The sequence below is a fragment of the Scyliorhinus canicula genome, chromosome 1, assembly GCF_902713615.1.
Source record: "Scyliorhinus canicula chromosome 1, sScyCan1.1, whole genome shotgun sequence".
Classification (NCBI taxonomy): domain Eukaryota; kingdom Metazoa; phylum Chordata; class Chondrichthyes; order Carcharhiniformes; family Scyliorhinidae; genus Scyliorhinus; species Scyliorhinus canicula.
Window position 1 is genome coordinate 208,106,149 of NC_052146.1, and position 15,516 is coordinate 208,121,664.

A 15,516-nucleotide genomic window follows, 5' to 3' on the forward strand; every position below is an offset into this window, starting at 1 on the left:
TTTGTTAGGAATTTCACACCTGAATGCGACTTGAATTGCTCCTTAATTGAATTCCAATTTCATCGCTCGGCAGTTAGGATTGGATTCTCACTCAGGGCTCGAACAACACTCCCCACCCACCTCTTGCTATCTGCAGCTCATTGAGAAAGGAAGAGAATTTATTAGGCCGAGGGTAGTGAGCATTTGGGAAAAGATCCTGACAGCTAAGGGCAGTGCCGTCATGAAATTTGAGGTGATAATCTCTCCTAACACTCCAATTCAGCACTGAGGGAGTGCAGCATTGCCAATGGAATACATATTCATACCAAAACCAAATCTGGGCTTCTGACAATTTCCTTATGGGTTAATTTTGGGAAAAGCAAGGCATTTTTCTAATGTCCTGGCCAACGTTCCTCCCTCAATAAATTCCTCGTTTCAACCCTCGGTAAGGAAACAGATTGTCAATGTGGGATTTTGCTGGAACAGGCTTAAAAAGCCGTTCGGCCTACAGCTTACCATTTTTGTCTTGCTTGAGGAGCATGTACAGGCCTGGAGACATGCTCCAGATCCGTCGACATCTGTTGCATATGCCCCATGGTTTGGGCCTTAGAGACAGCTGAGAGAGAAGAAATTGAGGTGCAGATATTAGGAAGATCAGCAGGAAGAGGAAACTTCTGAAGAAGAGGAAGAACAGCTTTCAAAACTGTGTTGGAAGTAAATAATTAAGCAGAGGTTTAGATGAATAATCCCTTCCCTCCCCAAATAGTCCCTCCTACCTCATCAAGATACATACACTTTACATGTAAATAACATTCAAGTAAACACCTTCTGGAGTGTTGTACTCACATAATAATGAATATTAAGACTAACAATTCAATTAAGCTCCCCCTGGAAGGGCGGCATGTGGTGCAATGGTTAGAACTGGGACTGCAGTGCTGAGGACACGGGTTCGATTCCCAGCCCTGGGTCACTGTCTGTGTGGAGTTTGCACATTCTCCCCGTGTTTGCGTGGGTTTCACCCCCACAACTCAAAGATGTGAAGGTTAGGTAGATTGGCCATGCTAAATTGCCTCTTAATTGGAAAAAAAATAATTGGGTACTCTAAATTTATTTTTAAAAAATAAAGTGATTATCTAACTGGACTTTGAGTTGATAGGCCTGGACTAATAATTAAGCAATGTAAGTTCAAATGGTGACGACCTCTGGGCGGCACGGTTGCACAGTGGTTAGCACTGCTGCCTTACAGCTGGGTTCAGTTCCGGCCTCGGGTCTGTGTGGAGTTTGCACTTCCTCCCCATGTCTGCGTGGGTTTCCTACGGGTGCTCTGGTTTCTTCCCACAGTCCAAAGATATGCAGGTTAGGTGATTGGCCATGATCAATTACTCCTGAGTGTCCAAAAGGTTAGGTGGGGTTTGGGCTTAAGTAGGTTCTCTTTCTGAATGGCCTCCTTCTGCACTGTAAATTCTATGATTCTATGAATGGTGACTATGTAACTACCAAATTGTCATAAAAACGCGTCTGGTTCACTAATGTCCTTGGGAAGGAAATTTGCCGCCCTTACCTGGTCTGGATGTTTTTTGAAATTCTTTTTCATGTGATGTGTGTATCACTAGCAAGGCCAACATTTGTTGCCCACCCCTAATTGCCCCTGAACCTAACACTTTGCCATTTCAGGGGGCACTTAAGAATCAACCACGTTGCTGTGGGTCTGGAGTCAGCCATGGGCCAGACCAGTGAAGGATGACAGATTTCCTTCCCTAAAGGGCATTTGCAAACCAGATTAGTTTTTACAAAAAGCAATGATAGTTTCATTATCACCATTACTGAAGCTAGCTTTATATTCCAGATGTTATCAATTAACTGAATTTAAATTCCACCAACTACCTAGGCAGGATTTGAACCCACTAGCCTAGGACTTTAGTCCAGCAACATTAAGACTGCACCACCATCTCCCTCCTCCCTCTGTGCGAGACCAGATCCACAGCAATGTGCTTGAATCTTAATTGTCCTCTGAAATGGCTGATCAAACCACTCAATTGTCAATAAGATGGTTTACCCCCACCTTCTGCTGATGACCAATAAATGCTGGTGCTTCTGGTGATGTGCCTGACTTGCAAATAAAGAAAAAAGAAAAAGCCAAGGTCTCCAAACTGCTACAGATCAGCCTTAATTTAATAGCTCTTAAAACATTCACAATTAAGAATGTTAAGAGCGTAAGACTTAGAGGTGGGAGTAGGCCATTCAGGCCCTCAATCCTACTCGCCAGTTAATAAGATGATAACTTATCTGATGTGGCCTTGACTCCATTTTCCTTCCCATCCCCCTTGACTCCCTTGTGGATCAAAAATCTAACTCAGCCCTGAGTATACTCAATGACCCAGACTCCACCACTGTCCTGGGCGGGGAATTCCAAACACTAACGATCTTCTGAGAGGAGAAATCCCTCCTCATCTCTGTCTTAAATGGGAGGCCCATTATTTTGAAATATGATAGAACATACAGTGCAGAAGAAGGCCATTCAGCCCATCGAGTCTGCACCAACCCATCGAGTCTGCACCAACCCACTTAAGCCCTCACTTCCACCCTATCCCCGTAACCCAATAACCCCATCTAACCGTTTTGGTCACTGAGGGCAATTTATCACAGCCAATCCACCTAACCTGCACGTCTTTGGACTGTGGGAGGAAACTGGAGGACCTGGAGGAAACCCATGCAGACACGGGGAGAATTTGCACACTCTGCACAGACAGTGACCCAGCGGGGAATCGAACCTAGGACTCTGGCGCTGTGAAGCCATAGTGCCAGCCACTTGTGCTGCCCTGTGGACCCTGGTTCTAAATTCCCAGGCACTCACTGCTTTCAGAACAATACTGCAGTTCTTTCACTTCAGCAAGCGAGAGAGGGAGAGAGAGTGAGAGTGTGTTTCTTTCACTTTGAAGATCTAAATGCTTCTGTTAGGTTTTCTCAGGAAACATTGCGCAGGAATCAATCACTGTCTGTTGTCAGGCAGAATACTGTCCCCGGCCAATGCACCGGTTACCAGTTAACCAATCAAACCAAGTCCCTCCAAAGCTGGTTCCTAACATCCACTCGCGCTAAAGAGTCTGATTCTCCCTTCCAAAACACAAAACCTGGGCACGATGTCTTGGAAGTCAGGCTGTTTTAACAGTCCTCTGCTTAAAGGCACATCCCGATTATGGATCCACGGACCTAAAATAATAAAATTAAAATGAAAGAAATGGGAACAAAGGAAGTATATAGGAAGGACTCTGACAACTGCCTGAAGGGGCTGGTTTAGTACACTGGGCTAAATCGCTGGCTTTTAAAGCAGACCAAGGTAGGCCAGCAGCACGGTTCAATTCCCATACCAGCCTCCCCGAACAGGTGCTGGAATGTGGTGACTAGGGGCGTTCACAGTAACTTCATTGAAGCCTACTTGTGACAATAAGTGATTTTCATTTCATTTTTCATTTCAGAAGAGCTGGTGGGTGGCCTTGGAAAGATTGCCTCCAGGCCATCGGTAACACTGGCAGCTCTCTGCTTGATATGGGCACCAATATTGCTTGTGCCTCATACCCACATGATTGTCCTGTGCACCCTCCAACAACGAGCAGCCTAAACAACACCCGCACTGGAGTCTCTTTAAACAGAGGGAATATGATCATTTTTTTAATGCGTGGGGTGCCCTTTGTGGATGCATTGCATTTCAGTTATAGAGTCAAGGGCTCATGGAGTTATTAGGGCACAGAGGGAAGCCATTCATCCCATCAAGTCATGCCAGCTCTCAGAACAACCCAGTCAGTCCCATTCCCCCTTCCTATCCCACAACTCAGCAAGTTTATTTCCTTCAAATTTTCACACAATCTCTTTTGAAATGATAGGTTGCCTCCCACCTAATTACTTGAGAAGCTTGAAACCAGCAGTACTCCAGGAGCATTATCATAGAATGCATTCAGTGTAGAAGGAGCCCATTCGGTCCATCAAGTCTGCACTGACCCTCCAAAAGAGCACTCTACCTCGGCTCATTCAACTACCTTATCCCCGTAACCTCATAAGCCCCACCTAACCTTTGGACAGTAAAGGGAAATTTCACATGGCCAATCCACCTAAGCTGCACATCTTTAGACTGTGGGAGGAAACCGGAGCACACGCAGGAAACCCCACGCAGACAAGGGGAGAATGTTCAAACTCCACATAGACGGTCACCTGAGGTCGGAATCATTTGCTGATCGCCTGTCAACCCCACAAATGAATTCACCTTCACCCCATAACAATTGGCATTTTTTGTTCAATTCTACACAAGTGAGCATGAATAATATGCATTTTCTAAAACCGTTGACTCTGGTTAAAAAAAAAACATCCCAAGCTGGTTTACAGAGAGAGAAATGTGAGGGAACTTATGATAGAGGCATGGCTGTTAAGAATTCAAAAGAAAAGCTCACTCATAAAGATTTAACCCTGTTTATTGTGGAGGAAGAGGAAAATGCAGCCCACGATAGCTCCTGCCGTTTACACATGTGGAATTGATAGCCGATCTGAGCTCGGAAACGCAGTGGTTTCAGCCTCAAAGGGATCCTCAGTGGGTCCCTGATAGTTGTTTTACACTCTGAGTGCTGGAGAGTTTCATTCACACCTGCTGAGGAATCTGATACACTGAGTATGAAACCCCAGTGTGTTTCAGATAAGCAACAAGTGTTTTTACTTCATGGAGCACTGATTGTAAAACATTATTTTTTCTGGCGTCGAGCCACTCACATGGGTTTCACTCCAAACGGACTACTTGTAGTTTAATTACAAGACCTGACTTTTTCAAACATTTGAGCATTGTGTAAAAACACAGTCGCCCAGGGCTGCACTCCTTCCCTTTCCTTGTTGACTTTCTGCCTTGCCTTGTTTTCATGTGCACATTCTCAGGCCTTATTCCAATTGTTTGGTGTGCAATCTCCTCTCTGAGTTACAAGGTTGGCAGTTCAAGATGCAGGGCTTGAGCAGAAAATAAAATCCAGGCTGACACTGCAGTGCAGTACTGCGGGAGTGCTGCACTGCCAGGGGCGCTGTCTGCCAGACGAGATGTTAATCTGAGGCCTAGCTGATCCTCGCAGGTGGATCCCATGCTGCTGCTTTGAAGAAGAAAAAGGGTGTGATCCCAATGTGCAAGCCAACCTGTATCCATCAATCATCATTGTGAGAAAAAAACAATCCAAATCTTTATCGCATTACTGTTTATGGAGTTTACTTTTGGGAACTTTGCTGTTTCATTTCCTACATTACCAGCAGTGACTAAACGTTAAGAGAACTTTGACAAAGTCTCATTCAGGCTTGAAACGTTAGCTCCCTTCTCTCTCCGCAAATGCTGCCAGACCTGTTGAGATTGTCCAGTATTTTCTGTTTTTGTTGAAGAGAACTTTGTTGGTTGTTCCAGCTTGGAGGTGTTCTCTGGTAATGGAGGGTGCAATATAAATGAAAGTCGTGGGGCGGGATTCTCTGTTTCTGAGACCAGGTGTTGATGCCAACACAGAATTCGTGTACTTTCACAGGTGGGATAGTGGCTTAGTGGTTATTACTACTGCCTCACAGCTCCAGGGTCCCGGGTTCAATTCCCAGCTTGGATGACTATCTGTGCACTTTCCCCCCATGGATCTCGGGTCAGAGGATGACACTGACACCCCGTCATAGCCGTCTCCAACACCCTCCACCATCCCAGAGACTCTCATCTCGGTTGGACACTTTAATGAAGAGGCTCCTGGGACACTATCTAGTGCGCAACACACAGTTGACCCAGTACAGCAGGTGGAGGTAGGAGCACCAGAGGGGGCAGATGGTCAGAGGGCAGGTCGAGCCCAGGAACCAGAGGGTTCTCGAGCTTCTGGAGAGACAGTTCCATCAATTGTGGAGATGCAGTCACAGAGCCAGGGACTACATGAGGGGTTGTCGGCGACATCCAGCAACTGCAGGTGCAGATGGAGGAGTCCAACCGCATGCAGCAGCAGGAGGTGGTGCCGGCAATGCATGTCACCCAGGCTAACACTGCATGGGTGGACTCGGCCGTGGAGGGATTGGGGGCGATGGTATCGGCTATGGATAGTAATGTCTCAGGCCTGGGGAAATCTATACAGGTGCTGGCCGAGGCCCAGGACAGGGTTGCCGCCTCACAGGCGACCATGTGCCAGACCCACCTGGAATTCGCAGCAGCGCTCCTGAGTGTGGCCCAGTCACAGCAGGCTATGGCTGGGAATGTCAGCGGCATTGCCCAGGTGCAGGCCGACGTGGCACAGATACAGAGGGAGGTGGCCCAGTCCCACAGGGAGATGGTGCAGCCACTGGCTGATGTGACACAAACCCAGAAGGTGGTGGCACAGTCGCAGCGTGATGTACCGCAGTCCAGGCCGAGATGGTCCACTCCCTGTGCTTCATGACCGCGAGTGTGCAGACCCTGACCGAGACCAGAGTAAGCCTCCAGGACTGGCAGTGCCAGATGGCAGCAGAGCATCAGGGTATAGCTCCCCTCGCACCCCCATCCCGTGGAGTAGCCCGGGGCCCATCAGGCATCGCAAGGGATGAGGAGGAGGTGATGGGGCCCATACCGGTGACATCCGCAGGGTAGGTGCCGGAACACCGCAGCACCTCAGACTCTCCACTCCTGTCTCTGGCGAATCTCGTGGACAGTGGGCAGAACGGAGCAGCACCACACCACCAGGGGCACCCGAGCAGCAGCCGGGCCCATCCAGGCCCGGTCGCCCCAGAAGACGCCCACCGACGCAGGGCAGGAATCACAGCAGGCCACCACCACTCCTGCTGTACCATCTGGGGAACCACCTAGAAGTAGTGTTAGGGCCCGTAAGGCCAAGAAGGTAGACACTAGTTAAGTTGGCATGGGTGCAGGGCACAGTTTATTTATAAGGCTACAGCACAAATCTGTATATATCCGTTCACATTAAACACGTGTTGCCACCGTTATAACCTGCCTCGGTGTTCTGTCTGATGGGTGTGAGGGGTGGGCTGGTCTTGGCTGGCGGGGGGTGGGGGGGGGGGAAATTGGTCTGGGATCCCCAACCCCTGCCGCACCCCCCTCCCCCGACTGTCCCCACCACCGTCATCCCAGAGATCCGATGGGACCATGTGGTGGAATGGGCAGCTCACATGCAGGGATCATGGACGGTGGAAAGTGCTACCGTGGGCAGGAGTCAGACGTTGTCAAACGATGTGGAGCACCAGAGCTTATCGAAAAGCGTCACCAGCCACAAACTCAGTGGATAACCCCTGTCACCCAGGAGCCAACCCCCAGTGGTGGGGCATCTCAAACATGTCTGGAATTGTCGAGTGTGCCAGGATGAAGGAGTCTTGCGCACTGCCCGGGTACCGGGCACAGACGTGCACGATGAGCAGCTGGTGGTCAAATATCAGCTGCACGTTCATCGAGTGGACCACCTTTTGGTTGGTGTAGAGCGGCCTGTGATTGGCAGGTGCCCAAAGGGGGACATGTATCCTGGCAATCACCCGCTGGACCCGGGGCATCCCATCGATGGCAGCGAAACCCGCTGTCCCAGCATCATGGTGGGCTTGGTCCACATTGAAATGGATGTATTGAGGCGCCTGGGCATTTAGGGCCTCCAGTGACGTGCACCTGTGCATCATGGTCTGTGAGGTCCTGGACAGGTCCCCACTCGGTGCCTGAAAGGACCTCTTCGCGTAAAGGTTCAGAGCGACCGTCATCTTGATGGCCACCAGGAATGGGTGTCCTCCCCCTTTACCACAGGGGGTAGGTGCCAGGTGCGCCATGGTCTGGCAGAATTGTCGCACTGTCTCCCTGCTCAGCCAGCGTCTTCGACGGCATGCCCAGTCCGGCAGGTCCTCAAATAACAGACGGTGCCAGTATACACGAGGCCTCATGTGGTCCGTCGTTGGCACCTCCTCCACCTCTTTGTCCTGTTGGGCGGCCAGCTCTCCATCCTGGGTGGCTGCCACCTGCCCCTCTGCTGCCTGCTCCGCTGCTGCACGCTCCACTGCTGCAGCTTCCTCTTCCTCCTCGAGCAGCTCCAGCTTAGACCATAAGACATAAGACATAGGAGTGGAAGTAAGGCCATTCGGCCCATCGAGTCCACTCCGCCATTCAATCATGGCTGATGGGCATTTCAACTCCACCTACCAGCATTCTCCCCGTAGCCCTTACAGCTTGTACAGCCGCAGTGCATCTCTCAGGGCTGCAGCGACTAGGAGGAAGGCCACCATTGCTGGTTGAATTCCAATATCGATTGTCTGCATGGGGTGAAAGGCCGACATACTAGCATGGTGCATACCCCCGTGCCCAACCAGGTCCACCGGAAGACATGGTGGCCCTGGTTGACACTGCGGGCACCGACCTGCATGTCCATCCCCCCACACCCCGATCGGCACACCTCTGGCCCGTCAGTGGCCAATGGGGGGCTTCTGCCCTGGCGCCCGTCCCTGATGCCATTGGCTCTCACTGCCCCCACCTGGGGTAGGAACCGCGGCACCCGTAGGGGCTACTGTGGGTGTAGCCCTGGTTGAGCCACCGGCAGGTGGTGGCCGGGTGGGGGGTTCGGGTGCGGGAGTGGGGGCGGCCATACGGTCGATGTCACTCTGCAGAACTAGGGGCCTGGGTGGGTGGTCAGTGAGTGTGCAGCATGATCGCTTCCTTGCAGGCTGCGGTAATGGCAGTACGTGCCTGGGCATCACCCCAGTCCCATGAGGGGTGACCCCGGCCACTCGGCATGTTCCCCCCATCACCATTCCCCCCGGCCCGGGCTGGGCCTCCCATATCCAGCCAGCCTGGCCAGTGTCCGGCCCAGCAGCCACGGTCGCTCCTCTCCGTGTCCTACCTTCTCTCTCTCCCTCATCAACCATGATGCCGGTTTCACAATTTTTAAAAGCACAAGTGAACGTCACCGTCAGGAACTCGGCCCATTAGAGGAGGTGAAACGGTGTTTACTGTACGTGTGTTCCAGAAAGCATTTTTTTTTTGGAAATGTTTTTTATTGACGTGTTCCAGAAAGCATTGACGCCACTGTTGAGGTGACGGAGAATTGTAATTTAGCGTCAAATTGGCGCTTGCTTCAATTTCGGCATCGGAACTGATTCTCCACCCATTCGCGTTTCGCGATTTCAGCGTCAAATAACGGAGAATCCCGCCCTTTATTTTTCCTTTCACACATGGGGCTACAGAATAACTGGGAGCAGAGTCAGCATGGGTCAAACCGCAAACTTAACATTTAGACAATGTCAACTCAAAGCCTTTCAACACTCCGACGCCATAGCTCTGATCATCTGAAACAGATCCCTGGCTGGCCAGAGTTGGCAGGAATCCAAGTTTCCTTTGGCGGCTGAACACTCTCTGGCTCAGGGCACATTAACTCCCAATTAAGCACATTGCCAATTTGGTGGCATGGATAATTTTTTGCACCAATGGAGAGCTTGACTAGACTGAGTTGAAGGGTTAATTACGCATCGTACTCTTGGCACACACCAGAACGTATGTAAAATAATAATGGGAAAGGAGCTAGTTGGAAACAATAATGGCACAATGCAAGGGTTCAGATGTTGTGGTAAACCACAAGAGTGAAACCTGATCTTGGACTTTCTTACAAAATGTGCCTAAGATTGCCTTTCATTGTTTTGGCCTGAAAGCTAAAAGTGGTTGCAATTTAACAGAGTTTGAACATCAGAAATAGGAATAGTCGGCCACTCGGCCCCTTGAGTCTGCTGAGCCATTCAGTAAGATCATGGCTGATCTGATTGTGGCCTCAACTCCACATTCCTGTCTGTCCCCCCCAAAAGCCTTGGCTAACATGTAGATCAAAGATGTGTCAGCTTGGCTCACTGCGCACCACTCTTGTATCTAAACCAGAAGGCTGTGGGGGCCAGGACCCATTCTAGAATGTGAGTCCTCAGCCTAGGCTAACTCAGGCTTGACTTTACTGAGATAGAGCTGCTTTGACACAGAGTCCAGCATTTGGATAAGCTACTAAAACCAAATGTGCACAAGATCCCATGGTAAACTATTTGAAGAATACAGAGGTTACTGAGGTTACAGTCTTCTTAAAGGCACAATAATAAGTCTTACAATACTAGGCTAAAGTCCAACAGGTTTGTTTTGAATCACGAGCTTTCGAAGTGCAGCTCTTCCTCAAGTGACTCTCCTGAGGAAGAAGCTGTGCTCCGAAAGCTGGTGATTCAAAACAAACCTGTTGGACTTTAACCTTGTGTTGTAAAACTTCTCACTGTGCTCACCCCAGTCCAAAGCCGGCATCTCCACATCATCTTCTTAAAGGAACACAGATCAATGATCATTCATCTCATTGCTCTTTGGGTGAACTAATGTAACCATTGCATTTACTGACGAAACAACAGTGATGGAATCTCTTTCTGTGTGAAGTGTGATTGGAAAGGCTTTAGAGATATGATAAGATATTATAATCTTAATTACTGGTATGGAGACAGTTCCTATTACATCAGCATTTCTTATTTCAAGTATTGTTGGACAAGCAAGTGCAGGCCCATTTATTACACAAAATTCAGAGAAGATTCATTGCAATTTTATGTTTCTGTGACAATACAGTATGGTAATAATTCTTAAACTATTGGATAATCTGAGCAGCATAACAAATGTTACAATGAGTTGTGTTATTTCATTGGTGTCATAAAATTCTGACAGGAACAGGTTGAAACGTCAGCTTTAAGGCATCATTTGTTTTGAGCTTGATTAGGTTTTCCTTTGCCGAGGCCAAAGCCAGAAACAAATGTTTTATATGTTCACTCCATTAATCTTTGTCCGTGGTCCTGGGTGCCAGAATTCAATGGCAAAGAACAAAGAGCAGCTTGAGAGATCTCAAACTCTCCATTCCTGAAATTAGTCTCTGCCGCAAGATTTTGAACATCTGCAAGAAAGGGCGGGGGGAATGGAATGTTTTATTTGACAACTGTAACAACAATTTGCATTTGTATAATAAGAACAGAGAACGCTGGAAAAATACAGCAGGTCTGGCAGCGTCTGTAGGGAGAGAAAACAGCGTCAATCTTTTGAGCCTGTCTGACTCTTCATTAGAACTGAGAGAGAGGGAGAATGTGTTTGATATTAAACTGCAGCGAGGAGAGATTGAAACAAGATGCAGCAACCTTAAGAACAAGAGACAGATGGCTCAGCGTGGGTTGGGGGTTTGCATCGAGGCAGAAAATGTATGGAATATTTTTTTTAAAGGTTTTAGGATGGAGGTGAAAGGTCACCGTCTAACGTTGCGAAACTCAATGTTGAGTCCTGAGGGCTGTACCGTGCCCAATCGGAAGATGAGATGCTGCTCCTCCAGTTTGTGCTGGGCTTCACTGGAGCATCGTAGCAGGTCGCAGATGGACATGTGGGCATGAGAGCAAGATAGTGAGTTGAAATGACACGCAACAGGAAGTTTGGCGTCATGCTTGCAGGCTGTGCGAAGTTACACAGGGTAACACAGGCACAGCGGTTACCCAGCCTACGTTTCGTGTGGAGGAGACGGCGTTGGGAGCAGGGAATACAGTAAGCAAAATGAAATGCTGCTTAACCTGAAAGGAATGTGTAATACGTTCATGGAGGCAGAAGTCCCTGTCATAATGTACATCTATGTATATAATGGAGTGCAGACAGGCAGTGATTGACATACAGGATGACAAGTAAGCACACAGAACAGAGCAGCCAATCACCAGACAGGACACGACGACGATAAAGCACCAGTTTTCCTGCTCTCTTGGGATCCAGCCTCTGAGGCAGTCCAAGCTCGTGAGCTAGCCAGTGCAAACACCATGTGGTAGCTAGTAAGTCTGGTCAGGCTAGTGTCAGGTCTCCATTCAAGTCAGCATAGTGTCAACCCACAGTTGAACATGTATAATAGTTTAGATGTTAAATAAAATCGTGTTGCATCAAATCAAGTGTTGGAAGTCTGTCTCTCGCTACACTGCATCAAGCGCAGTCCATATAGACCCAGCCTGCCCAACACATCAGTCCCTTCAGCAGAATTCCTTTTATTTACAAACCCAACAGCAGAACAACCAGGTCCATTCAGTCTGCTGTCTACACTGGGAGTGCAGAGGATCTGACACTCCCTGTTATATACACAGAAATGGGTTCCCTGATTAATCAGGGAACTCGTATTTGAATTGGCCATTCACAAAGGCCTGTCCTAAGTCATTACACCCCTCCCCCCACAAAGTCCGAGGAGTTCCCGTGGTCCTCATGACTCACGGGTCTCCTGCTTCGTTTCTGTGCCGGGTCCGGCTCCTCCACTCCGGCTCCGACGTAAGGGAGGTATAACGGCTAGCCGCCCGTCTTTTCCTATGTGAGCTGCCGAGAGGCAGTTTGCCCCTTTCCTCCGATGCCAGGGAGAGACAGCTGCGGCATCATCCATTGTGTCCATGCCCGAGTACGATGTCCTCACCAGTGGTGTTGGAGGGGCGTGAATAGTTTGTTGGGGAGGACTCTCCACGGTCCTCGGTATACTGGTCTGAGTCAGCTCTGGGGGAGGAGACGAATCTGAGGCCCGCACCTGGTACAGGTGTTTTTTTATTACATGTTTTCCCACACGTATCTTCTTGTATGACACAGGTCATGTCCTGGCTATCCCATGTGGGGCCATTGGCATAATTTCTGACTCATACCTTTTCTCCCGCGTTGAACTGCCTTTCTCGGCGAGTGTTGTCGTGGCCTCTGCATTGGGACCCTTGGTGTTGCTGTACTCTTCCGTCTAAATTTGAACAACCAGGTGCATTCAGCTTGTTCGCTACACTGGGAGTGCAGAGGATCTGACACTCCCTGTTATATACAGAGAAACGGGTTCCCTGATTGGGCCACTAATCAGGGAACTCATATTCTAATTGGCCAATCTCAAAGGCCTGGCCGAAGTCATTACAGACTGTTTGGGACCCTGAATGGTGAGGAGGGAGGAAGTAAAGGAGCATATGTTGTACCATTGATGATTGCAAGGGAAGATGTCATGGGAAGAGGAGAGGGAGTTGGGCATATACATAGCATCTTTAACATTGTGTGCGAGTTTGAACAGATGGTTGCCAGAAGTCTCCCTGGTGTATGAATTAAATCTGTAAGGGTTCTTCCTGTTTGTTCCCTGTTTCTTCCCTTATTTCCCCTTTCTTTTATTTTTGTTGTTACACTTTTGATCCATGGAAGATTTGTAGACCTGTGTCTTAAAGAAAGCAAATGCCTGTGCCTTAGATTCGAGCAGTAGGCAGTGCTGGTTTGGACTGGAGTGGTGGACTGACCAGCACCAATGACAGAGTTTGGTCAAGTCTCGGTTTGATTGATTTGGCCGACGGACAATGAATTAACCCAAATGGCTGGGTTCTGCCCAGTAACAGATGGTTAGATCTGTCCCCACTGAAATGGTTCAGAGATCTAAGGAGCTTTCGGTGTTGCTTTCCCAGCTAAGGGAGAAAACCATTTTCTCCAGAAATAACCAACTCATTCTCACCAAAAGGCCCCTGTGGAAACCAACTCTCTCAGCAGAAAAGGCTGATGTGAAGTCAGGGACTTCTCTTGGTACAGCTGAGTGAGATATTGCTAACTGCAAGGAAGATTAATACAGGCTGTAACCTACATTCATACTGTCAAGAAAGTGCACTAAATAAAACATCATCTGAAGCAAGGATCTTTTGAACATGATCCTTATTATTACTACCCCTTTCCACCCCTCTGTCTGTTTTATGTGGGCAGAGGGCGGGGCAGTTAAATAGGTAGTAGGTTAGTTTACTTGTTATCCAGTTGTAATTGCAGCATATTTCATCTTTATTCCTGTTATAAATAAACAGTAATTGTGTTTCAACTTACAACCTGGTGACTGTAATTATTGGCTAGCTAAGGACCAAACATTTTGGGAATTTCTGTAAGAATTATTGGTTAATTCAGTTGCATTGGGACTTGGGGATGAGTGCGGCTGTATCTGTCCATGCACTAACCCGTGTGTTATAACATATCCTCTTGATACTACTAACTTATTTACAAAGTAGGATTTGCTGGTTCAAGTCGATGTACCCACACCCTGTGGAGGGAAGAATACACACTGAGGTACAAACAGAATTGTATCTGGAAGAACTTAGTGATCGTACAGAAGAAGTGGATGTTGATACTCAAACTGATGCATTTTTGGATAAGCCACCGACCCCCCTGCAAAGACAGGCAAGGATGTGGCTACACAGATTGAAGAAGGAGAGCTCTTTGACTTTGACATTGAAGTGAAACCAATGTTGGAGGTGTTGGTGGGAAAAGCTATTGAACAAGCTCTACTAGAGGTCATGGAGGAGGAAGAGCTGGCTAACCTGCGCGCATTGCAACATGACTTTGAGGAACTTCGCAGTGCAGAGCTTGCAGAAGTACAGTGTATGGAAGAGAAGGAGAGACGGCACAGAGAGGAAAAGAAACGTCGCATGGAACAACAGCAGACTGTACGAAAGAAAGAGAAAGACACTGCAGATAAGATTGCAGCTTGTGCATTTGCCTAAAGTTATTTAGCTGATCTAATTCCTACAGTCTTCAGCACTCTTTGGGATAATGGCTACTTCTATGACCCCGTGGAGAGAGATGCCGAGAAAGTATTCCTGCCTTGGCTAATGGGAGAGGTAAATACATCAATCGAGAAGAGAATTCTGGGAAGGACTATGTTGGACATAATACTTCGTCATGTGATTAAGAACAGAAACAAGGCTTTCTCACAGACTAAATCGAACAAGGAGGCAGATCTCGTATTCAGGGGCACCAGATAAACTGAAGTACCCTGGACAGGGGCAAACTAAGACGTTCTTGAATATCCATCATAATGTTGAATAATATCTTAAAAATTGAATTCTTCAAATTTCAGTGTCTCTTGTATTTGTGTGAAAGATATCAATGGTACAGCGACTTGAACCAGCAAATCCTACTTTGTAAATAAGTTAGTAGTATTGAGGCTCCAAACAGTAAACAGATCTAAATATAATGCATTATTAACCTGTGCAGGCATATAATGAGTATCCCCTTGATAAATAGTGGGTGGGATTCTCCGCCGGCTGTTGCTGGAATCAGGGAACATGATTGGGCGGAGAATTCGGCGTCAACCGAAAATAGAGTTTGGCACCGGGTGCCTGTTGGAATGCCATATTCCGGTGCCTCGACAGTGGTGTGAATGCATTCAACGCAGCATGTAGAGTAAACGCCATTGGCATATCATTAACGGGCCCGTCCCGGTATTCTCCGGGGCTCCCGTGATGCTCTGTCTCCTGCAGGAGGAATTATTAATGACAAGGTTCACTTGTGGTTTTAAAAATTGGGAAACAGGCGTGGTGGCTGCTGAGGGAGAGAGAGGAGATAGGTCATGTTCCCAGAGGCGTGACAGTGGGAAGCCTGTTGTGCCAGGATCAGTGGGAGCAGCAGAGGATGGGCCGTGGTGTCAGGGTGAACCCCGGGGAGCGGGGTGTCCAGGTAAGGATGGCCATTGTCGCGGCCTGCAAGGCAGCCACCTTGCTGTGCACCCCACTGACCACCCACTGTGGCCCGTGGTTGTGTCG

General features: G+C 48.4%; 1 pseudogene; it reads left to right on the plus strand.

The window, feature by feature from the left end:
- The first annotated feature begins 14,002 nt into the window (after positions 1–14,002).
- Positions 14,003–14,858, plus strand: LOC119963332 (annotated as a pseudogene).
- Positions 14,859–15,516: the final 658 nt, after the last annotated feature.